This window comes from Electrona antarctica (assembly GCF_951216825.1).
Source record: "Electrona antarctica genome assembly, chromosome: 9".
Taxonomy (NCBI): Eukaryota; Metazoa; Chordata; class Actinopteri; order Myctophiformes; family Myctophidae; genus Electrona; species Electrona antarctica.
In genome coordinates this window covers 2,056,372-2,081,688 of record NC_136790.1, presented here as the reverse complement: position 1 = coordinate 2,081,688, position 25,317 = coordinate 2,056,372, and positions in this window count along the sequence as shown.

The window sequence follows — 25,317 nt, the reverse complement described above, 5'->3', positions numbered from 1 at the left end:
ACCTCTCTGTGTTGTTTTGTCTGTAATTTGTATAATAGTACATACGTTATGTATGTATGGTGCTTTTCTTAAGGTGTTGTGTGTGTGGTCATTAATGTGTGCCTTCTTTGCACGTGTAGATGTGTAGTGTAGGGCCGTAGGCTACTCATTCAAACCCAAGTAGGAATCTTGGGTTATAGGGCCGCTGCACCGAACGCTACATTGGTGTCAGAAGTGGATCGCTCCTCTCGTAAATAGATTGACCAAACTAATAGTATCTATATATCTATATATCTAATAATATATATAACTAGAACTGCACTCTGTCGAGTGCCTACTTGCTTGTTGCACTAGTGCGCAAGCAGAGCGTGCAAGTGCTGTAGACCGCTATAAACTTTCAAATCTTAGCCTCATATATTGAATTATTAGATTTAGCTATTTGTCATAGCTAATTCTTGGGGCCAAGCACTTCCTTGGACATAGATGTTAAAGCCTCTTTATCTCCTTCCACGTGTTCTCCAGAGTGCTCTCGTCCTCTTTCAGCAGCTCCTCTAGAACTTGGAATGTGTTCCGGAGTCTTAGAGCCGATTCATACTCCTATTTTAGAGCCGAATAAAAGTCGGTTCGGCTCTGTAGAGCCTACAATGTGACGTAATTTGAGGTTCGGGGGGGCGGGTACCGTCCTAAAGTCGGCTCTTCGGTGCTACTGAAAATTTCTGACGAGCCGAAATCATTTCGGCACTACAGCGCCGAAACAGCGGTAAAATAGGAGTATGAATCGGCCCTTAGTCTGAACTCTTCCAGCTTGCATATGTCTATGTCTATGTATCCTTACTGCTATCAGTTGAAAAAAAGAAATATATCAGTAAAAAAAAAAAGGTCACTCTCTCCTCTGGGTAGTATTAGTTGAAAGAAATATGTGCTGGTGCTTCTTGGGGCCAAGCACTTCCTTGGGGCCAAGCACTTCCTTGGGGCCAAGCATTTCCTTGGACATAGCTGTTAAAGCCTATTTATTTCCTTCCACATGCTCTCCAGAGTGCTCTCGATACCTTACACAGACAATACCTTACTTAGAGTTGAAGAATAATGATGGTAATTCATTATACGTTTTTCGAGATCACACTGGAACACGTCATCGTTACGTCACGTCACCATCAATTATACTCTGGCATTGGTACATATATTCATCACGTCATATGCTCATATGTCCATATATGTGTATATGTCTATATGTATGTATATGTAGTGGGGCCAGCATATGACGTCATAACATGTGCTGGCCCCGAACACACGCATCGTAGCACCTGACTGATAACATTACTTGCACGCTCTGCTTGCGCAAGTAATAATAATATATATCTATAATATCTATCTATCCAGATCAATTTGAAACAGGTGTGTATTGCATGTGTTTGGATATTTCATCCTCACTTTTCTGCCCTCACTTTTTATCCTCAATACGTACTTTGCTCAGCCAATCAAATCATCTAATTTCTGTGCTCAGGTCAAATCATCTGTATTATATATATAAATAAATCAGAAACTACTTTGTACCTGACTGTATATGCCTGCCGACTGTCTCCGAGCCGCAGTTATTGAGTTGCTTCATACTCTTCCTTCTCTGTGGAGAATGTGTGCTTCAGTGATCCCCTCCCCTTGATAGCGTAAACAAACAAACAGTGCAAAGAAGGTTTTCAGAAAGTCTTGAGGGAGTAATACCATAGATATGGTACGAGACAATTCATTTCTTCATGAATATCATTCAGGAGTCTTTTTTGAGGGGCGCTAACCCCAAGGGGCCAGTGAGGCGCTCCAACGTTGAATCTCTGAGCCCTAGTGGTAAGAGGAAGGACTGCAGGCGGACCCATGCACGGACACGTAGGACCATCACTCCCTACGTCACCCATACGTCACCCCGGACCTCAAATTTGAGGTCCGGAGGAGGTACTTCCGGCAGTCTTCCGGGTGCTTCAAAACGCCACTGAGCAACTTCATCGAAATGAATAGCTTGGGGGCGGGGCTAGTGCTCCAGTTCGGTCTCTATCCTTTATATACTCTATGGCTAACCCCTCCTATGCCCAGCTTTGTGTGTTTGTATGTGTACCACATTTGTGATGATTTGATTGACTTGAGTACGGAATGTGATGTATGATGATGTATGATGAAGAGCGCCCCTTCACTTTGAGAGACACTCACGCCTCCAATGCATGGCTTTCCGAAATTACGGCATGTGGCAGCCAAGTCTATGGACTTTTAATGTTGCGCCTTCAAAGTGCCGTATTTATTCCTCGTCGGAGGACGTTCTAGTAGACTCACCACTCTCCCCGCAGTCGCGCTGGTAAGAGATGCCACCACATGATAAAATTCCGTTTCATCAACTGTGATGTCTTTGATGGCGAATTGAGCCTCCGCCTGTGCGAACCATGCACTCGCATTTTGTTCCCAAAAATCGGGCAATTTGAGCGAGGCTGACATGTTCAGTATACAACTCTGGAAACGTCCAAGAGTATCGGGGTCACCAATGTAGTCACCGGTGTAGGCAGAGAGAAGAAGGAGAAGAAGGTGAAGGAGAAGAAGGTGTAGGCAGAGAGAAGGCCGGTGTAGGCAGAGAGAAGGCCGGTGTAGGCAGAGAGAAGGCCGGTGTAGGCAGAGAGAAGGCCGGTGTAGGCAGAGAGAAGGCCGGTGTAGGCAGAGAGAAGAAGGAGATTTATTCTCGGATTGGAAAAGCCAACGATGGTGGCACCTCAGTTTATTCAGAAAAAGAGAGAGAGGGACAAACTTGTCGCAGAGGTAAACATCAACACCTCGGAGGTGTGTTTCTTTACTCTTAAAGGTAACACACTATGCATTGCATTAAGGTGAGGTGTGTTTCTTCACTCTTAAAGGTAACACATTATGCATTGCATTAAGGTGAGGTGTGTTTCTTCACTCTTAAAGGCAACACATTATGCATTTGCATTAAGGTGAGGTGTGTTTCTTCACTCTTAAAGGCAACACATTATGCATTGCATTAAGGTGAGAGGAACATAAAGGTAACAGGTGAGAGGAACAACCATATCACAATCACTCTTAACACAGCCGACGCGAATCGCGTATCAATACGTTATCAATTAATCAAACGTCGGGTGCGGATCACGTATCAATACGTTTCAATCACTTTTTTATAGCATACTTTCATTCATCTTTTTACCCACCCGGACAATGAAGAACCATCGCCCTATCATTGCTGCTTAGTCCCGCTCACGTGATCAGAAAAAAAAACCAAAAAAAAAAACCCCCCTCCCCTCCTGAAAACAGGAGGGCGGGCCGCTTTACGTGTATAAACCAGTGTAGAATGGATGCGCCCATGCCGATGTAGCCCGTGTGTGAAAATAATCAAATTTCACCTAACCTCGCCTCACCAGGCTTTCCTCCACCTATTGGCTTTTATACTCGATTCCCCCCTCCCCTCCTGTTTCTCCTGCAGGAGGAGGGCCTTGCGAGATGGGGGCTCATGTCTCGGAAAAAAACATACGGAACGCTGTTACGCTGCCTAACACATGATCTGCAGATTCTGCACCAGATCGGCAACACACATGGACAGATGCATGTTTACTTCTTCATACTGTAGCGACCAAACGATCCCCGAGCCTACAATACTACGAACTAACAAACGAACTACAGTATCGAGAGGGGCCGCCATGACAACAGACAGTCTACCGTTGGTGGATCACGTATCGCCATGCAGAGCCGTCATAATCGGAGATCGCTCAGACGTGTGATTGTAACGCTTTTTTATTCATTATAATTGTAGTGATAAGACCGCAATGAACGCGTCGGGGACGTAATCGACCCGGGTGTAATGTATAACGAACTTTTCCGCGTCCTAAACCGTGCATGCCCAGGCATGTTCCCTATACTAGCTTGAAAAACAAAATCAGCTCATGATGACAACGCGTCTCACCGTTATACTATAGTTCTGAACCGAACGGTGGAATGGGACTTTTTATAGCCGTACGATCAAGACTTTTGCTGCCCAATGTGCCCATGACCCCCCCCCCCCCCCCCAATGTTACTGCGATCAAAACAATGAAAGCAGTGAATCATCATCATCATCTAAAGGATGCAGAGTTATGAAGGTTTATAGTCGGTGCAACTGTAGAGAACAGTTGCACCGCTCACTTCACAGGGGTGTGATTTTTATTATTACAGTAGAAGTTTACAGACCAAACTGTAAATAAAAGGTTTACATGACTTTCTGTCTCAGTCCGTATATAGCGAGCTGTAGTGAATAAGTACAGAACAGTTGCAACGCTCACTTCACAGGGGTGTGATTTTTATTATTACAGTAGAAGTTTACAGACCAAACTGTAAATAAAAGGTTTACATGACTTTCTGCCTCAGTCCGTATATAGCGAGCTGTATTGAATAAGCAGAGAACAGAATATGGGACAGAGTTGCACCACTCACTTCACATGGGTGTGATTTTTATTATTACTACAGTAGAAGTTTTTTTCTTATGAAAGCAGAGAGTCTTCTGTTTCATACGGTATATAGTATTTATATGTCGCTATAGGCCTTATTTTGTGAATATTGAGGAGTTCACGTCCATGTCTTCTCTGAAGTTATCTGGTGGGCACAAGCTGCATTCAATAACCAATTACTGTCTAACTGTACATGGGATCAATGTTTACTCTTTTCCTCGTAAAAGTACACATTCAGGGCTTTCATTCGGTGTATAGGATGTATAGGATATTTATTGGGTTCAATTGTATATCTGCCTGTCAATGTCTCTGACTTTAAAGGTAACACACTATGCATTGCATTAAGGTGAGAGGAACAACCATATAAAACATAGGCAAGAACGCAGTGAATTATAAATGTCATTAACAACTGTTCAGTGTGTGCCTATCCACCACAAGAGGCTAATTATAAATCCCCTGTTGCCAGCCAAGTCTATCGACTTTAATGTTTGTTTAGGGTAGTTATGATGTAATGTTTTGCCAGCCAAGTCTATCGACTTTAATGTTTGTTTAGGGTAGTTATGATGTAATGTTTTGCCAGCCAAGTCTATCGACTTTAATGTTTGTTTAGGGTAGTTATGATGTAATGTTTTGCCAGCCAAGTCTATCGACTTTAATGTTTGTCTATAGGGCTGTAAATGACTACGTAAGACGTCATCTCGCCGATATAAATGTATCTTGTAATAAATGTTTTTCTTTTTTCACGGACATGAAAACATCAACATGCCCCCAAGAGTCTGGGCGCCCCTCACTTCACTTTTTTGCTGTAGCCTACCTACAGTAGCTGGCATATCCAAAAACAAAAAATCCCAAAATCCACACATGTTTGAGTAAAGTGAGTCTTTAGATCGATCGTCCATGGACTTCTTAAATTGGGATGAGGAACCCAAGGTACTGTGTAGGGCGAGACTCAGGGTAAGGGCATAATCTCAGCGTTGCAGTGAAACAGAACAGACAAATTGAGCAATTACAGGTGTATTTACAGTAGGAAGCTGTGATAGTAGAGGGTGCTCTCCACTCCTGAACTTGCATTGATCACAACTTATTGGCCATAAAGAAGTCAACACCATTGTTACCACGGAAACGGTCAGTGGTGTGTCGGGCCACGACGTCACGCTACCCTATAAAAACCTGACGCAGACGATCAGAAAGTGCGTTACAGGATAAGCTCAGGAAGTTGCTCAGAAGTGTTCCAGATCCACCTCAAGAAGTGTCCACAGAGATATACTCAGAAGTTCAACTCGAAGAGTTTAACTAGAAGCGCCACGAAGTGAGTCGGTTCAATAAAGATAATATATAATCATCATCACCAGTACAAAGAGAGGTACCTGGGTCAACATACTCCAGGCTCAAGCATAAATCTAGACTCCCTCTTACAAGCCTACACCACAGCTATAGGGAATCGTCTCTACACCATAGTGAAAAGAATAACACATCTGTGTACAGTATGTGGCACCAAATGTATATGTATAGCTTACAAATAGTAATGTTACTGTGCTAATGTTATCAATTTGCACTGCTACAATCAATTAAAAAGTCATGTGTGAAGTGAGGGACGCTCTTATCATCATACATCATCATATATCATCTTATTCTGGCCAATCACAATTTGCATCCTCACTTTTCTGCCCTCACTTTTTATCCTCAATACGTACTTTGCTCAGTCAATCAAATCATCTCAATTCTGTGCTCAGCCAATCAAATCATCGGTATTATTCTCAAAAATAAAAATAAAAATAAACTCCAAAGATCGATGAGTCTTTCATTGGGATAGTTCAACTTTAGGTAAAAGAGAGAATGATCTTAAATTTAAATTCCATTTCCATTGAAAATCACAGCAAATGCCTCCATCACACACATCAAACTCTTCATTTGAATTTGCCTCCACGTGTTCCATGTGCTTCATGAAATGATTGATAGCTCAAAAGGTTGAATGATTGAACTTGACAATTTCAAACAGGGTTTGTCCTTTCACAGTTTCACCTTATCTCTAACCGCCACAAGGCCTGATCTTTAACCCATTTTGGGCGGGAACCCCTTTTGGTGTTAGCATTATGTTATAATATAGCTATTGAAAAATAGCAGATCTACAAGCTGTGGCGCGCTACGAGCTTGTAGGTCTGCTATTTTTGAAAAATCGAAGAACGACGACAATTTTAGAATCTGATCTCAGGTCAAAATGGGTTAAGACTGCTATTGGATTGAGCATCAGACATGATTCTTCTTCATAAGTAGTGAGGAGTTATTTGTGTGTTGTACCTGGCAGGCTTCCATGAAGCGTGTTTGAGTAAGTCTTATCATCTTCCATGCACATATTATGGCTGGTGCTAATAATGCTGTGCTATTTTGAGTGCTAAGAAGTCACTGTCTACCACCGTGATAAACAACAGCCTGTCAGCCTCCTAGAGATACAATGAATGTATAAGCTTCAATTACCATTTTGTAAAAAAAAGAAAACAATCCTACACAAAAATCTGAAAAATAAAACAGCACCTGTACTGGGAAATGATTGATAGCTCAAAAGGTTTAATGATTGAACTTTAAGATTTCAAACAGGGTTTGTCATTTCTCCTTATCTCTAACTGTCACAGGGCCTGATCTTAAAGAATGCTATTGGATTGCTGCCCCAGCCCTGGATGTTTTCAGGGGATTGGTCTGAGACTTTCGCAGCTGTCTGATGGTCAATTATGTTCTGGTGGGATTGGTACAACAAATCAATTTAGAAAGGCTTCCTCGCTCAGCGATGACAATGACTATGAATGACAATGATGGATTATTGTGATGTGCCAGATGCAACACGCGCGCATGCACGCACAGAGGCAGACTTTAGACAGTGTGATATAAATGATAAAATAAAATAAAAACCTTGTATGTGAGAATGATTTCTATTAAATGTGTTGGTTTAAATTCTTATAATTCTTTATTTATTATTCGAAATAACCCCTAAATGACTCGTGCAGGTGACAAATCTGACGCTTGGATTGGTGTGCGTGCTGTTTACCGGATTCCATTGTGCTGTTAGCCAGTTTTTCATCAACTGTCTGCAAGCATACCAAGTAACTACAAGTAACTTGGTGTGGTGTATTATGCATAGATTAATACATTTCCATTAATAAATGGAAATGTAATGGCATGGATACAAGCTTCAAAGCTGGATCTGCACCTGCACACACCAACAAACTGTATGTGGAAGTACTGAAGAAAGATACTTGCGGCTGAAAGTACTGGCACAGTACACAAGTGTACACAAAAGTGTACACAGTGTACACAAAAGGTATGTGTACACTAGTATACATGTATTTTGACCTTCCGATCAAAATGATCAAAATTCATATCTGAAGGTCAACATTTAAGTTACTGTATCCCCTGAGCAAGCCACCGGTGGATCAAAACAATTCAGCTTTTGTTTTTGTTCTTCAGTTCAGAGAGCAGCTTTAAGTACTATATTTACTATATTGTATATTACTGTAGGCAAGAAAAGATTCTTATGTTTTTTAATAACTGCGAATAAGAAGAGTTCAATTGGAGATTGAACTCAGAGGCAATCGAACATGGCTTTTAGCTCTTCAGTCGACTGTCAAAGATCATTTCAAACTTGTATTTCTTCACCCTGTCATTTATTCTTCTCTTTCTAACCAGTTTTTGACACATACATCAGACTTCCCAGTATTACTACCGGCAAGACATATTAATCTTGAAGAACAATGATCGTTTCATTTGAAATGTATAGATTTTGGCTGCCTCGTCTGTCCCACTGTTTTGAAGAAAGTGGTCAGGGGAGATTGGTGGCCAACTGAGATTAAGGTAGCAATCATTCATGTCTTGACGTCTTGTTTTTTTTCCCCCACACGTTTTTTCTTTAAGCTAAGGTTGTACCCGTAGTGACAAATGGCTTCCGCCACTGTTGATTGCACCACAGAAAAGTCCACTGACTACACTGTTCAAAAGAAGAAGACTTTGAGGTTGTTTTGGGCAAGAGAGTTGCACAATGTGGAAGTGGGCTGTGCGTTGTATCCATGCTATGTGTGGATGTGAGAAAGACTTTGAGATGGGTTGTGGTTTAGTAGGCTACCGTAGGACTTGTTCCCTATGAAGGTCAGGTTGTAAAACCTGCCTCCTGTTGTAAAGCCTGAGAATCTCTGAAAATATCCTATACATCTGAAAGTGTAAACATTTACATTTTTATAATAATAATAATAATAATAATAAAAACTTTATTTGTATAGCACCTTTCATGACATGAAATGCAGCTCAAAGTGCTTTACAGAGCAATGAAGAGAGAAAAAAAGAAAATAAAAGCAAGGCATAAACATTAAAAAACAAGAGCAGTAATGCAATACAGTGAGGACATGAATAACAAAATAAATTAAAAAAAACAAATCAATTAAAAGCAAGGGTGTAGAAGTGGGTCTTGAGCTGTGCTTTAAGAATGTCTACAGAGGCTGCCTATAAGGCTATATGTAACTGAAGATTTGTTGGCATGGATTTAGAAAAGCTGTGTAGCCAGCCTTCTTTCATTGATATGTTATCAATTAAAAACTGTCCTTTTTTAAATAACAGTTTGCATATAGGGGTCTAAGTTTAACTTCTTTAAGCTGCTAACATATCAATAAGAGCTGTTTCCTATCTGGAAGCATTACACATTTAATTATTTCTGATTAAACTGAAGACCTATACCAATTGAGAAGAACAGTGCCTATAGAGGGTATGCGCGTGACATCATCATCAAACCTGGAAGTTATGCAGGAACGCCTACTGAGTGGCAAAAACTACTTTCTGGCCTTGACAGCCCATACATCCAAATAGAAAAGTCCTATCTGATTGCATTAAACAACATTAAACAATGTTAAACTCACTTTGCCTGTTGCTTTGCCACTCGATTTGCCACTCGATTTGCCACTCGATGTTCACTTCACTTTAAGCATGCGCATACTGATACTTTAATACAATGCATGTGTGTGTGTGTGTGTGTGTGTGTGTGTGTGTGTGTGTGTGTGTGTGTGTGTGTGTGTGTGTGTGTGTGTGTGTGTGTGTGTGTGTGTGTGCATGCCAGCCACCCGTTGGAGAAAACTCATTTTGTCCATTCGTAGATTGCTTGGACGACAGAGAGCTTTGCCTTCTGGCTCAACTCAACTCTCTTTTCGTCACAACAGCGCGGTACTGTAGCTCTGATTCTCCTGTTGACCTCCTTCTCCGTCCTCCCCTCACTCGTGAACAAGACCCCGAGATACCTGGGGTTACCTGGGGTAATGTCTCATTCCCTTCTTGGACTGCACAATCCATCGGTTTCCTGCTGAGAACCATGGCCTCAGATTTGGAGATGCTGATGCTCATCCCGTATACACTCAACTGCGAACCGGTCCAGTGAGAGCTGAAGGTCTTGGACCGATGGTGCCATCAGGACCACATCATCTGCAAAAAGCAGTGAAGCAACCGACTCACCAAGCCATATGCCCTCTCCGCCACGACTTCGCCTGGAGATACTGTCCATGAAAATCAAACAGGATAGGTGACAAGGTCAACCCCACTGGAAAGAAATCTGACTTGATTGATTGATTGATGTATTTATTAACAGATTGGATAATTACAGTATACATTTCAAGCACAACAGCCATGTTCAATTCATCATAACATTTAGAGACGTACAAATATACACTTATAGCCAAAAACAGGAAATCATCATAGAGGTAAAAAGGGGAAGAAAACATATACAGTGAGGGGGAAAAGAGGTGGGTGGGGGATTCAGATTTTACGGGGGCCACTTTCGAATTGCAGCCGTCCGTAGGTGCCCTTTGAGAGCGGTTTTGAAGGAGTCAAGGGATTTGCATGTCTTAATGACCGTTGGTAGGGCGTTCCACATTTTGGTGGCATAGGAGCGAAAATGAATTACTCCCGAGCACACGGACACAGCTCTCGCTTTGGGTGTACAGAGATTGGATGGCCCTCAACAAGGCCCCCTCTCACCCCATACTCCCACAGAACCTCCCAGGGGACCCGGTCATATGCCTTCTCCAAATTCACACAACACATGTACAGTAGACCGGATATGCATACTCCCAGGTCTTCTCTAGGATCCCTAGGATCTCTAGGAAGAGTACAGATCTGGTCAGTTGTTCCACGGCCAGGACGGAATCCACATCCTCCTCTTGAATCTGAGGTCTGACTACCGCCCGGACCCTCCTTTCCAGTACCTTGGCGTGGCGACTGTGGCTCAGGAGGTAGAGCAGGTCGTCCAATGATCCATGGGTCAGCGGTTCGAATCCCGGCTCCTCCTGTCTACATGTCGAAGTGTCCTTGGGCAAGACACTGAACCCCAAATTGCTCCCGATGTGCTGGTTCGTACCTTGCATGGCTTCCGCCGCCATCGGTGTGTGAATGGGTGAATGTAATGCACAATCTATGTAAAGCGCCTTGGATAAAGGCGCTATATAAATGCACCATTTACAATTTTGGCGTAAACTTTCCCAGGGAGGCTGAATAATGTGATACCTCTGTAATTGTCACTGATCTGATCCCCCTTTCAACATATTGTGTACAATACATTCTGTCACGGTGAGTCAAAGGGTAGGACCCAAATGCAAGAGCAGGAATGTTCAAATTAAATGATTTATTAAATGCAGTTAAGCTACCAACAAAACAAATGAGTAGTAGCTGCATGCAGAAATCAGGAAATGCCAAAAATGCAGTTTTCCAAAGCACAAAGCAGTAAACCGAAAGTTCAAAACATGCAAACCTTTCGAAATGCAATAAGCGGTAGTCCAAAAATGCAGCCTTTCAGAATAGCAAAAACAGAGAACCAGGAACTCAGGTACAACACAGGGAACAAGGAGGTATGTTCTGACAGTGGGAGTGTGGAAAGAGTCCAGTCTTATAGGGAGCAGGGTGATTGCCGAAGTGTTCACAGGTGTGGAAGGGGCATGGTAACCTGACTCCGCCAGATGGGGCAGCAGAGAGTACACTTGGTTCCCCCCTCCTGCTCCCATCTGGGAACTCTCAGGCAGACTAGATGCTCCGGCCACAAAACGGCCTGGCCAATCAGCGGCAGCTAGAGGCGGGATCAAGGCAGCACTGTGTATGCCTTGATCCCGCCTCTAGCTGGCATGGCACTGTTGAGCTGAAGAGGGAGTGGGAACAGGTGTGTGACAATGACTGAGTAGGAATGGAGAGTGGGAGTGGCTGACGTGGAAATGCAGACAGCTAGGGGAAGAGTCAAACCATGCATGACACATTCACACAATGCCCACCAAAACGTATACCTGGCCTGGCAGAGACCTATATGCTCCGATGAGCACATGTTTCTATAGTTCCTATTGTTGTATTATTGGAAGAATATACAGTTTTTATAAAGTCACCCATGTGACATTACAGCTGTATAAGTACCAGTAGGACCCACAAGACCCATGGTATGGTGTTTATGGGATGCCAATCCTGTTGGACACTGGCTCATTGAGGCAGCCTATACTGTGTGTATGTGTTGAGGCCAGAGGAACAGATGGGTCCAGTCAGTGAGCATCCAGTGAACACGCACGCACGCACGCACGCACGCACGCACGCACGCACGCACGCACGCACGCACGCACGCACACGCACGCACACGCACACGCGCACACACACACACACACACACACACACACACACACACACACACCCACAGTGGTGACAAGTCAATTCTTACCAAGCTTACTGTATCGTCTTTTGTATTTTCTCATTCTTTTACAGAGACAGTGATGCAACACAACTCTCTATTCTACTCATATTATTAAATATAGGCTCTCTAACTCTCTCGCCCTTTCTCATGTCTATGCTGTCTCGCCTCTCTTTGACATGTAATTACTGAGGCAGATCATTTGTGACAGGCATTGAATGCAGTTTGATGATAGTTGAATGGTGAAACATTGTAACATGTGATTATAATCACACAAGAAGTCATCCCAAGTGTGTTGTTAAAAAACAAGACCCCTGTAATTACATGAAGATGTAATGAATGCTTATAGGCATGTATTGTGCTTTACCCCTCGCTTATCAGTTCAAATTGTAAAAGGCTTATCCTAAGGGCAGTATTGATACTGACCATGACACTGACATGATACTGACCATTATACTGATCATGATACTGACATGACACTGACATATGATACTGACATGATACTGACCATTATACTGACCATGATACTGACATGACACTGACATATGATACTGACATGATACTGACCATTATACTGACCATGATACTGACATGACACTGACCATGACACTGACATGATACTGACCATGATACTGACCATGATACTGACATGACACTGACAATGATACCTACTGTACATGATACTGACCATGATACTGACATGATACCTACTGTACATGACACTGACCATGACACATGACACTGACTGACACTGACCATGACACTGACATGATACTGACCATTACATTGACCATGATACTGACCATGATACTGACCATGATACTGACATGATACTGACCATTATATTGACCATGATACTGACCATGATACTGACCATGATACTGACATGATACTGACATGATACTGACCATTATATTGACCATGATACTGACCATGATACTGACCATGATACTGACATGATACTGACCATTATATTGACCATGATACTGACCATGATACTGACCATGATACTGACATGATACTGACCATTATATTGACCATGATACTGACCATGATACTGACATGATACTGACCATGATACTGACCATGATACTGACATGATACTGACCATGATACTGACATGATACCTACTGTACATGATACTGACATGATACTGACCATGATACTGACCATTATAATGACCATGATACTGACATGACACCTGCATGATTCCAACCTTACATGATACTGACTATAACACTGACCAGTATACCGACCATGATACTGACCATGATGATGAAATAATAATGGCTAATACTGACCACAATACTTACTGTACATGATACTGACATGATACCTACTGTACATTAAACTGACCATGATACTGACCATGATAATTAAATGATAATGGCCTGATACTGACAATGGTATATATTGTATACAGTATACTGTATGGTTGTGCTTCTGTCTCATGTTATTGTTACAGTAAGTGCAGTAAAGCTGCTGCTGTGTTTACTGTACTGCTGTGGGTATTTGTAATTCAAGTATTACAGAAATGTAATCTGTCTCTTGGCGTTTGTATCTATAGGTAAAGCAGGGTCAGACGTACAGTAATACCAGTTGGTTTTGAAAGCTTAACCCATTTTGACATGACGTCGAAATTTATAAAATGTCGTCTAAATCCTGACAGTTTTCTGTCAGGATTTGCGCCCACATTTTCACGATTTTTCAAAAATAGCAGACCTACAAGCTCGTAGCGCGCCACTCGGTGGCACGCTATGAGCTTGTAGATCTGCTATTTTTCAATAGCTAAATTATAACATAATGTTTAAAACACCAAAAAGGGTTCCCGCCCCAAAATGGGTTAAAGCTATTACCAGCTTGTGGATGCACTGTGAATGCCTTTTTCTGTAGCATTGCTATTAGGGCTGTCTGAATGTGTATGTATGTCAGCGCGCCAAGCGTGTGTATGTGGGTCTTGTAACATACCTATAGCATATGATGTGTAAGGGGGCTCAGACACAGAGGAGCTTATTAAAGAGCACATGCCATTCTCGAGATATCTCGAGAAAAGCTATTATTACCATCTTGGCTATTCACGAGCAGGGACGGATTAACCCCCACGAGGGCCCCTGGGCCGGTAATTTCTGCAGGGCCCCCACAGCGCGTGCACGCAACATTTTCGTGTTTTTCTGTGTTTTTATCGTTCTTTTGACCTAAATTTAACGAAATCAATGGCCAATGAAGGGCCCCAGGAGTCCTTTTCAGGGCCTCAAACCTAGTACTGCGCGGTCCAATTTCCTCAAAGGGCCCCTGAGAGCCAAGGGCCCCTGGGCCACGGCCCCACTGGCCCAATGGCTAATTTGTCCCTGTTCACGAGAACCTGAAATTTGATTAAAGAGCATTAATCCAGCTTTAAAAATAATGTTTTTACCTTACTTTCGCTTCCGCGGCTGAATCCATGGAGTCCCATAGAGTCCCATGGAGTCCCATGGAGTCCCATGGAGTCCCATGGAGTCCCTTGGAGTCCCATGGAGTCCCTTGGAGTCCCATGGGGTCCCATGGAGTCCCTTGGAGTCCCATGGAGTCCCTTGGAGTCCCATGGGGTCCCATGGAGTCCCTTGGAGTCCCATGGAGTCCCTTGGAGTCCCATGGAGTCCCATAGAGTCCCATGGAGTCCCATGGAGTCCCATGGAGTCCCATAGAGTCCCATGGAGTCCCATGGAGTCCCATGGAGTCCCATGGAGTCCCTTGGAGTCCCATGGAGTCCCTTGGAGTCCCATGGGGTCCCATGGAGTCCCATAGTACTGGATCCCATGGAGTCCCATAGTACTGGATCCCATGGAGTCCCATAGTACTGGATCCCATGGAGTCCCATAGTACTGGATCCCATGGAGTCCCATAGTACTGGATCCCATGGAGTCCCATAGTACTGGATCCCATGGAGTCCCATAGTACTGGATCCCATGGAGTCCCATAGTACTGGATCCCATGGAGTCCCATGGAGTCCCATAGTACTGGATCCCATGGAGTCCCATGGAGTCCCATAGTACTGGATCCCATGGAGTCCCATGGAGTCCCATAGTACTGGATCCCATGGAGTCCCATGGAGTCCCATAGTACTGGATCCCATGGAGTCCCATGGAGTCCCATAGTACTGGATCCCATGGAGTCCCATAGTACTGGATCCCATGGAGTCCCATAGTACTGGATCCCATGGAGTCCCATAGTACTGGATCCCATGGAGTCCCATAGTACTGGATCCCATGGAGTCCCATGGAGTCCCATAGTACTGGATCCCATGGAGTCCCATGGAGTCCCATAGTACTGGATCCCATGGAGTCCCATGGAGTCCCATAGTACTGGATCCCATGGAGTCCCATGGAGTCCCATAGTACTGGATCCCATGGAGTCCCATGGAGTCCCATAGTACTGAATCCCATGGAGTCCCATGGAGTCCCATAGTACTGGATCCCATGGAGTCCCATGGAGTCCCATAGTACTGAATCCCATGGAGTCCCATGGAGTCCCATGGAGTCCCATGGAGTCCCATAGTACTGGATCCCATGGAGTCCCATGGAGTCCCATGGAGTCCCATGGAGTCCCATGGAGTCCCATGCAGTCCCATAGTACTGGATCCCATGGAGTCCCATGGAGTCCCATGGAGTCCCATAGTACTGGATCCCATGGAGTCCCATGGAGTCCCATAGTACTGGATCCCATGGAGTCCCATGGAGTCCCATGGAGTCCCATGGAGTCCCATGGAGTCCCATGCAGTCCCATAGTACTGGATCCCATGGAGTCCCATGGAGTCCCATGGAGTCCCATAGTACTGGATCCCATGGAGTCCCATGGAGTCCCATAGTACTGGATCCCATGGAGTCCCATGGAGTCCCATGGAGTCCCATGGAGTCCCATGGAGTCCCATGCAGTCCCATAGTACTGGATCCCATGGAGTCCCATGGAGTCCCATAGTACTGGATCCCATGGAGTCCCATAGTACTGGATCCCATGGAGTCCCATGGAGTCCCATGGAGTCCCATGGAGTCCCATAGTACTGGATCCCATGGAGTCCCATGGAGTCCCATAGTACTGGATCCCATGGAGTCCCATGGAGTCCCATGGAGTCCCATGCAGTCCCATAGTACTGGATCCCATGGAGTCCCATGGAGTCCCATGGAGTCCCATGGAGTCCCATGGAGTCCCATAGTACTGGATCCCATGGAGTCCCATGGAGTCCCATAGTACTGGATCCCATGGAGTCCCATGGAGTCCCATGGAGTCCCATGCAGTCCCATAGTACTGGATCCCATGGAGTCCCATGGAGTCCCATAGTACTGGATCCCATGGAGTCCCATGGAGTCCCATAGTACTGGATCCCATGGAGTCCCATGGAGTCCCATGGAGTCCCATGGAGTCCCATGGAGTCCCATGCAGTCCCATAGTACTGGATCCCATGGAGTCCCATGGAGTCCCATAGTACTGGATCCCATGGAGTCCCATGGAGTCCCATGGAGTCCCATGGAGTCCCATGGAGTCCCATGCAGTCCCATAGTACTGGATCCCATGGAGTCCCATGGAGTCCCATAGTACTGGATCCCATGGAGTCCCATGGAGTCCCATGTAGTCCCATGGAGTCCCATGCAGTCCCATAGTACTGGATCCCATGGAGTCCCATGGAGTCCCATAGTACTGGATCCCATGGAGTCCCATGGAGTCCCATAGTACTGGATCCCATGGAGTCCCATGGAGTCCCATGGAGTCCCATGGAGTCCCATGGAGTCCCATAGTACTGGATCCCATGGAGTCCCATGGAGTCCCATGGAGTCCCATAGTACTGGATCCCATGGAGTCCCATGGAGTCCCATAGTACTGGATCCCATGGAGTCCCATGGAGTCCCATAGTACTGGATCCCATGGAGTCCCATGGAGTCCCATGGAGTCCCATAGTACTGGATCCCATGGAGTCCCATGGAGTCCCATGGAGTCCCATAGTACTGGATCCCATGGAGTCCCATGGAGTCCCATAGTACTGGATCCCATGGAGTCCCATGGAGTCCCATGGAGTCCCATGGAGTCCCATAGTACTGGATCCCATGGAGTCCCATGGAGTCCCATGGAGTCCCATAGTACTGGATCCCATGGAGTCCCATAGAGTCCCATGGAGTCCCATGGAGTCCCATGGAGTCCCATAGAGTCCCATGGAGTCCCATGGGGTCCCATGGAGTCCCTTGGAGTCCCATGGAGTCCCTTGGAGTCCCATGGAGTCCCATAGAGTCCCATGGAGTCCCATGGAGTCCCATGGAGTCCCATAGAGTCCCATGGAGTCCCATGGAGTCCCATGGAGTCCCATGGAGTCCCTTGGAGTCCCATGGAGTCCCTTGGAGTCCCATGGGGTCCCATGGAGTCCCATAGTACTGGATCCCATGGAGTCCCATAGTACTGGATCCCATGGAGTCCCATAGTACTGGATCCCATGGAGTCCCATAGTACTGGATCCCATGGAGTCCCATAGTACTGGATCCCATGGAGTCCCATAGTACTGGATCCCATGGAGTCCCATAGTACTGGATCCCATGGAGTCCCATAGTACTGGATCCCATGGAGTCCCATGGAGTCCCATAGTACTGGATCCCATGGAGTCCCATGGAGTCCCATAGTACTGGATCCCATGGAGTCCCATGGAGTCCCATAGTACTGGATCCCATGGAGTCCCATGGAGTCCCATAGTACTGGATCCCATGGAGTCCCATGGAGTCCCATAGTACTGGATCCCATGGAGTCCCATAGTACTGGATCCCATGGAGTCCCATAGTACTGGATCCCATGGAGTCCCATAGTACTGGATCCCATGGAGTCCCATAGTACTGGATCCCATGGAGTCCCATGGAGTCCCATAGTACTGGATCCCATGGAGTCCCATGGAGTCCCATAGTACTGGATCCCATGGAGTCCCATGGAGTCCCATAGTACTGGATCCCATGGAGTCCCATGGAGTCCCATAGTACTGGATCCCATGGAGTCCCATGGAGTCCCATAGTACTGAATCCCATGGAGTCCCATGGAGTCCCATAGTACTGGATCCCATGGAGTCCCATGGAGTCCCATAGTACTGAATCCCATGGAGTCCCATGGAGTCCCATGGAGTCCCATGGAGTCCCATAGTACTGGATCCCATGGAGTCCCATGGAGTCCCATGGAGTCCCATGGAGTCCCATGGAGTCCCATGCAGTCCCATAGTACTGGATCCCATGGAGTCCCATGGAGTCCCATGGAGTCCCATAGTACTGGATCCCATGGAGTCCCATGGAGTCCCATAGTACTGGATCCCATGGAGTCCCATGGAGTCCCATGGAGTCCCATGGAGTCCCATGGAGTCCCATGCAGTCCCATAGTACTGGATCCCATGGAGTCCCATGGAGTCCCATGGAGTCCCATAGTACTGGATCCCATGGAGTCCCATGGAGTCCCATAGTACTGGATCCCATGGAGTCCCATGGAGTCCCATGGAGTCCCATGGAGTCCCATGGAGTCCCATGCAGTCCCATAGTACTGGATCCCATGGAGTCCCATGGAGTCCCATAGTACTGGATCCCATGGAGTCCCATAGTACTGGATCCCATGGAGTCCCATGGAGTCCCATGGAGTCCCATGGAGTCCCATAGTACTGGATCCCATGGAGTCCCATGGAGTCCCATAGTACTGGATCCCATGGAGTCCCATGGAGTCCCATGGAGTCCCATGCAGTCCCATAGTACTGGATCCCATGGAGTCCCATGGAGTCCCATGGAGTCCCATGGAGTCCCATGGAGTCCCATAGTACTGGATCCCATGGAGTCCCATGGAGTCCCATAGTACTGGATCCCATGGAGTCCCATGGAGTCCCATGGAGTCCCATGCAGTCCCATAGTACTGGATCCCATGGAGTCCCATGGAGTCCCATAGTACTGGATCCCATGGAGTCCCATGGAGTCCCATAGTACTGGATCCCATGGAGTCCCATGGAGTCCCATGGAGTCCCATGGAGTCCCATGGAGTCCCATGCAGTCCCATAGTACTGGATCCCATGGAGTCCCATGGAGTCCCATAGTACTGGATCCCATGGAGTCCCATGGAGTCCCATGGAGTCCCATGGAGTCCCATGGAGTCCCATGCAGTCCCATAGTACTGGATCCCATGGAGTCCCATGGAGTCCCATAGTACTGGATCCCATGGAGTCCCATGGAGTCCCATGTAGTCCCATGGAGTCCCATGCAGTCCCATAGTACTGGATCCCATGGAGTCCCATGGAGTCCCATAGTACTGGATCCCATGGAGTCCCATGGAGTCCCATAGTACTGGATCCCATGGAGTCCCATGGAGTCCCATGGAGTCCCATGGAGTCCCATGGAGTCCCATAGTACTGGATCCCATGGAGTCCCATGGAGTCCCATGGAGTCCCATAGTACTGGATCCCATGGAGTCCCATGGAGTCCCATAGTACTGGATCCCATGGAGTCCCATGGAGTCCCATAGTACTGGATCCCATGGAGTCCCATGGAGTCCCATGGAGTCCCATAGTACTGGATCCCATGGAGTCCCATGGAGTCCCATGGAGTCCCATAGTACTGGATCCCATGGAGTCCCATGGAGTCCCATAGTACTGGATCCCATGGAGTCCCATGGAGTCCCATGGAGTCCCATGGAGTCCCATAGTACTGGATCCCATGGAGTCCCATGGAGTCCCATGGAGTCCCATAGTACTGGATCCCATGGAGTCCCATGGTTAAGGGTGCTCAGACACAGAGGAGCTTATTAAAGAGCACATGCCATTCTCGAGATATCTCGAGAAAAGCTATTATTACCATCTTGGCTATTCACGAGCAGGGACGGATTAACCCCCACGAGGGCCCCTGGGCCGGTAATTTCTGCAGGGCCCCCACAGCGCGTGCACGCAACCTTTTCGTGTTTTTCTGTGTTTTTATCGTTCTTTTGACCTAAATTTAACGAAATCAATGGCCAATGAAGGGCCCCAGGAGTCCTTTTCAGGGCCTCAAACCTAGTACTGCGCGGTCCAATTTCCTCAAAGGGCCCCTGAGAGCCAAGGGCCCCTGGGCCACGGCCCCACTGGCCCAATGGCTAATTTGTCCCTGTTCACGAGAACCCGAAATTTGATTAAAGAGCATTAATCCAGCTTTAAAAATAATGTTTTTACCTTACTTTCGCTTCCGCGGCTGAATCCATGGAGTCCCATAGAGTCCCATGGAGTCCCATGGAGTCCCATGGAGTCCCATGGAGTCCCATGGAGTCCCATGGAGTCCCTTGGAGTCCCATGGAGTCCCTTGGAGTCCCATGGAGTCCCTTGGAGTCCCATGGGGTCCCATGGAGTCCCATAGTACTGGATCCCATGGAGTCCCATAGTACTGGATCCCATGGAGTCCCATAGTACTGGATCCCATGGAGTCCCATAGTACTGGATCCCATGGAGTCCCATAGTACTGGATCCCATGGAGTCCCATAGTACTGGATCCCATGGAGTCCCATGGAGTCCCATAGTACTGGATCCCATGGAGTCCCATGGAGTCCCATAGTACTGGATCCCATGGAGTCCCATGGAGTCCCATAGTACTGGATCCCATGGAGTCCCATGGAGTCCCATAGTACTGGATCCCATGGAGTCCCATGGAGTCCCATAGTACTGGATCCCATGGAGTCCCATAGTACTGGATCCCATGGAGTCCCATAGTACTGGATCCCATGGAGTCCCATAGTACTGGATCCCATGGAGTCCCATAGTACTGGATCCCATGGAGTCCCATGGAGTCCCATAGTACTGGATCCCATGGAGTCCCATGGAGTCCCATAGTACTGGATCCCATGGAGTCCCATGGAGTCCCATAGTACTGGATCCCATGGAGTCCCATGGAGTCCCATAGTACTGGATCCCATGGAGTCCCATGGAGTCCCATAGTACTGAATCCCATGGAGTCCCATGGAGTCCCATAGTACTGGATCCCATGGAGTCCCATGGAGTCCCATAGTACTGAATCCCATGGAGTCCCATGGAGTCCCATGGAGTCCCATGGAGTCCCATAGTACTGGATCCCATGGAGTCCCATGGAGTCCCATGGAGTCCCATGGAGTCCCATGGAGTCCCATGCAGTCCCATAGTACTGGATCCCATGGAGTCCCATGGAGTCCCATGGAGTCCCATAGTACTGGATCCCATGGAGTCCCATGGAGTCCCATAGTACTGGATCCCATGGAGTCCCATGGAGTCCCATGGAGTCCCATGGAGTCCCATGGAGTCCCATGCAGTCCCATAGTACTGGATCCCATGGAGTCCCATGGAGTCCCATGGAGTCCCATAGTACTGGATCCCATGGAGTCCCATGGAGTCCCATAGTACTGGATCCCATGGAGTCCCATGGAGTCCCATGGAGTCCCATGGAGTCCCATGGAGTCCCATGCAGTCCCATAGTACTGGATCCCATGGAGTCCCATGGAGTCCCATAGTACTGGATCCCATGGAGTCCCATAGTACTGGATCCCATGGAGTCCCATGGAGTCCCATGGAGTCCCATGGAGTCCCATAGTACTGGATCCCATGGAGTCCCATAGTACTGGATCCCATGGAGTCCCATGGAGTCCCATGGAGTCCCATGGAGTCCCATGGAGTCCCATAGTACTGGATCCCATGGAGTCCCATGGAGTCCCATGGAGTCCCATAGTACTGGATCCCATGGAGTCCCATGGAGTCCCATAGTACTGGATCCAATGGAGTCCCATGGAGTCCCATAGTACTGGATCCCATGGAGTCCCATGGAGTCCCATGGAGTCCCATAGTACTGGATCCCATGGAGTCCCATGGAGTCCCATGGAGTCCCATAGTACTGGATCCCATGGAGTCCCATGGAGTCCCATAGTACTGGATCCCATGGAGTCCCATGGAGTCCCATGGAGTCCCATAGTACTGGATCCCATGGAGTCCCATGGTTAAGGGTGCTCAGACACAGAGGAGCTTATTAAAGAGCACATGCCATTCTCGAGATATCTCGAGAAAAGCTATTATTACCATCTTGGCTATTCACGAGCAGGGACGGATTAACCCCCACGAGGGCCCCTGGGCCGGTAATTTCTGCAGGGCCCCCACAGCGCGTGCACGCAACATTTTCGTGTTTTTCTGTGTTTTTATCGTTCTTTTGACCTAAATTTAACGAAATCAATGGCCAATGAAGGGCCCCAGGAGTCCTTTTCAGGGCCTCAAACCTAGTACTGCGCGGTCCAATTTCCTCAAAGGGCCCCTGAGAGCCAAGGGCCCCTGGGCCACGGCCCCACTGGCCCAATGGCTAATTTGTCCCTGTTCACGAGAACCTGAAATTTGATTAAAGAGCATTAATCCAGCTTTAAAAATAATGTTTTTACCTTACTTTCGCTTCCGCGGCTGAATCCATGGAGTCCCATAGAGTCCCATGGAGTCCCATGGAGTCCCATGGAGTCCCATGGAGTCCCATGGAGTCCCATGGAGTCCCATGGAGTCCCATGGAGTCCCATGGAGTCCCATGGAGTCCCTTGGAGTCCCATGGAGTCCCTTGGAGTCCCATGGGGTCCCATGGAGTCCCTTGGAGTCCCATGGAGTCCCTTGGAGTCCCATGGGGTCCCATGGAGTCCCTTGGAGTCCCATGGAGTCCCTTGGAGTCCCATGGAGTCCCTTGGAGTCCCATGGAGTCCCTTGGAGTCCCATGGGGTCCCATGGAGTCCCATAGTACTGGATCCCATGGAGTCCCATAGTACTGGATCCCATGGAGTCCCATAGTACTGGATCCCATGGAGTCCCATAGTACTGGATCCCATGGAGTCCCATAGTACTGGATCCCATGGAGTCCCATAGTACTGGATCCCATGGAGTCCCATAGTACTGGATCCCATGGAGTCCCATAGTACTGGATCCCATGGAGTCCCATAGTACTGGATCCCATGGAGTCCCATAGTACTGGATCCCATGGAGTCCCATAGTACTGGATCCCATGGAGTCCCATAGTACTGGATCCCATGGAGTCCCATAGTACTGGATCCCATGGAGTCCCATAGTACTGGATCCCATGGAGTCCCATAGTACTGGATCCCATGGAGTCCCATAGTACTGGATCCCATGGAGTCCCATAGTACTGGATCCCATGGAGTCCCATGGAGTCCCATAGTACTGGATCCCATGGAGTCCCATGGAGTCCCATAGTACTGGATCCCATGGAGTCCCATGGAGTCCCATAGTACTGGATCCCATGGAGTCCCATGGAGTCCCATAGTACTGAATCCCATGGAGTCCCATGGAGTCCCATAGTACTGGATCCCATGGAGTCCCATGGAGTCCCATAGTACTGAATCCCATGGAGTCCCATGGAGTCCCATGGAGTCCCATGGAGTCCCATAGTACTGGATCCCATGGAGTCCCATGGAGTCCCATGGAGTCCCATAGTACTGGATCCCATGGAGTCCCATGGAGTCCCATAGTACTGGATCCCATGGAGTCCCATGGAGTCCCATGGAGTCCCATGGAGTCCCATGCAGTCCCATAGTACTGGATCCCATGGAGTCCCATGGAGTCCCATAGTACTGGATCCCATGGAGTCCCATGGAGTCCCATAGTACTGGATCCCATGGAGTCCCATGGAGTCCCATGGAGTCCCATGGAGTCCCATGGAGTCCCATAGTACTGGATCCCATGGAGTCCCATGGAGTCCCATAGTACTGGATCCCATGGAGTCCCATGGAGTCCCATGGAGTCCCATAGTACTGGATCCCATGGAGTCCCATGGAGTCCCATAGTACTGGATCCCATGGAGTCCCATGGAGTCCCATAGTACTGGATCCCATGGAGTCCCATGGAGTCCCATAGTACTGGATCCCATGGAGTCCCATGGAGTCCCATAGTACTGGATCCCATGGAGTCCCATGGAGTCCCATAGTACTGGATCCCATGGAGTCCCATGGAGTCCCATAGTACTGGATCCCATGGAGTCCCATGGAGTCCCATAGTACTGGATCCCATGGAGTCCCTTGGAGTCCCATGGAGTCCCATGGAGTCCCATAGTACTGGATCCCATGGAGTCCCATGGAGTCCCATGGAGTCCCATAGTACTGGATCCCATGGAGTCCCATGGAGTCCCATGGAGTCCCATAGTACTGGATCCCATGGAGTCCCATGGAGTCCCATGGAGTCCCATGCAGTCCCATAGTACTGGATCCCATGGAGTCCCATGGAGTCCCATAGTACTGGATCCCATGGAGTCCCATGGAGTCCCATAGTACTGGATCCCATGGAGTCCCATGGAGTCCCATGGAGTCCCATGGAGTCCCATAGTACTGGATCCCATGGAGTCCCATGGAGTCCCATAGTACTGGATCCCATGGAGTCCCATGGAGTCCCATAGTACTGGATCCAATGGAGTCCCATGGAGTCCCATAGTACTGGATCCCATGGAGTCCCATGGAGTCCCATGGAGTCCCATAGTACTGGATCCCATGGAGTCCCATGGAGTCCCATGGAGTCCCATAGTACTGGATCCCATGGAGTCCCATGGAGTCCCATAGTACTGGATCCCATGGAGTCCCATGGAGTCCCATGGAGTCCCATAGTACTGGATCCCATGGAGTCCCATGGTTAAGGGTGCTCAGACACAGAGGAGCTTATTAAAGAGCACATGCCATTCTCGAGATATCTCGAGAAAAGCTATTATTACCATCTTGGCTATTCACGAGCAGGGACGGATTAACCCCCACGAGGGCCCCTGGGCCGGTAATTTCTGCAGGGCCCCCACAGCGCGTGCACGCAACATTTTCGTGTTTTTCTGTGTTTTTATCGTTCTTTTGACCTAAATTTAACGAAATCAATGGCCAATGAAGGGCCCCAGGAGTCCTTTTCAGGGCCTCAAACCTAGTACTGCGCGGTCCAATTTCCTCAAAGGGCCCCTGAGAGCCAAGGGCCCCTGGGCCACGGCCCCACTGGCCCAATGGCTAATTTGTCCCTGTTCACGAGAACCCGAAATTTGATTAAAGAGCATTAATCCAGCTTTAAAAATAATGTTTTTACCTTACTTTCGCTTCCGCGGCTGAATCCATGGAGTCCCATAGAGTCCCATGGAGTCCCATGGAGTCCCATGGAGTCCCATGGAGTCCCATGGAGTCCCATGGAGTCCCATGGAGTCCCATGGAGTCCCTTGGAGTCCCATGGAG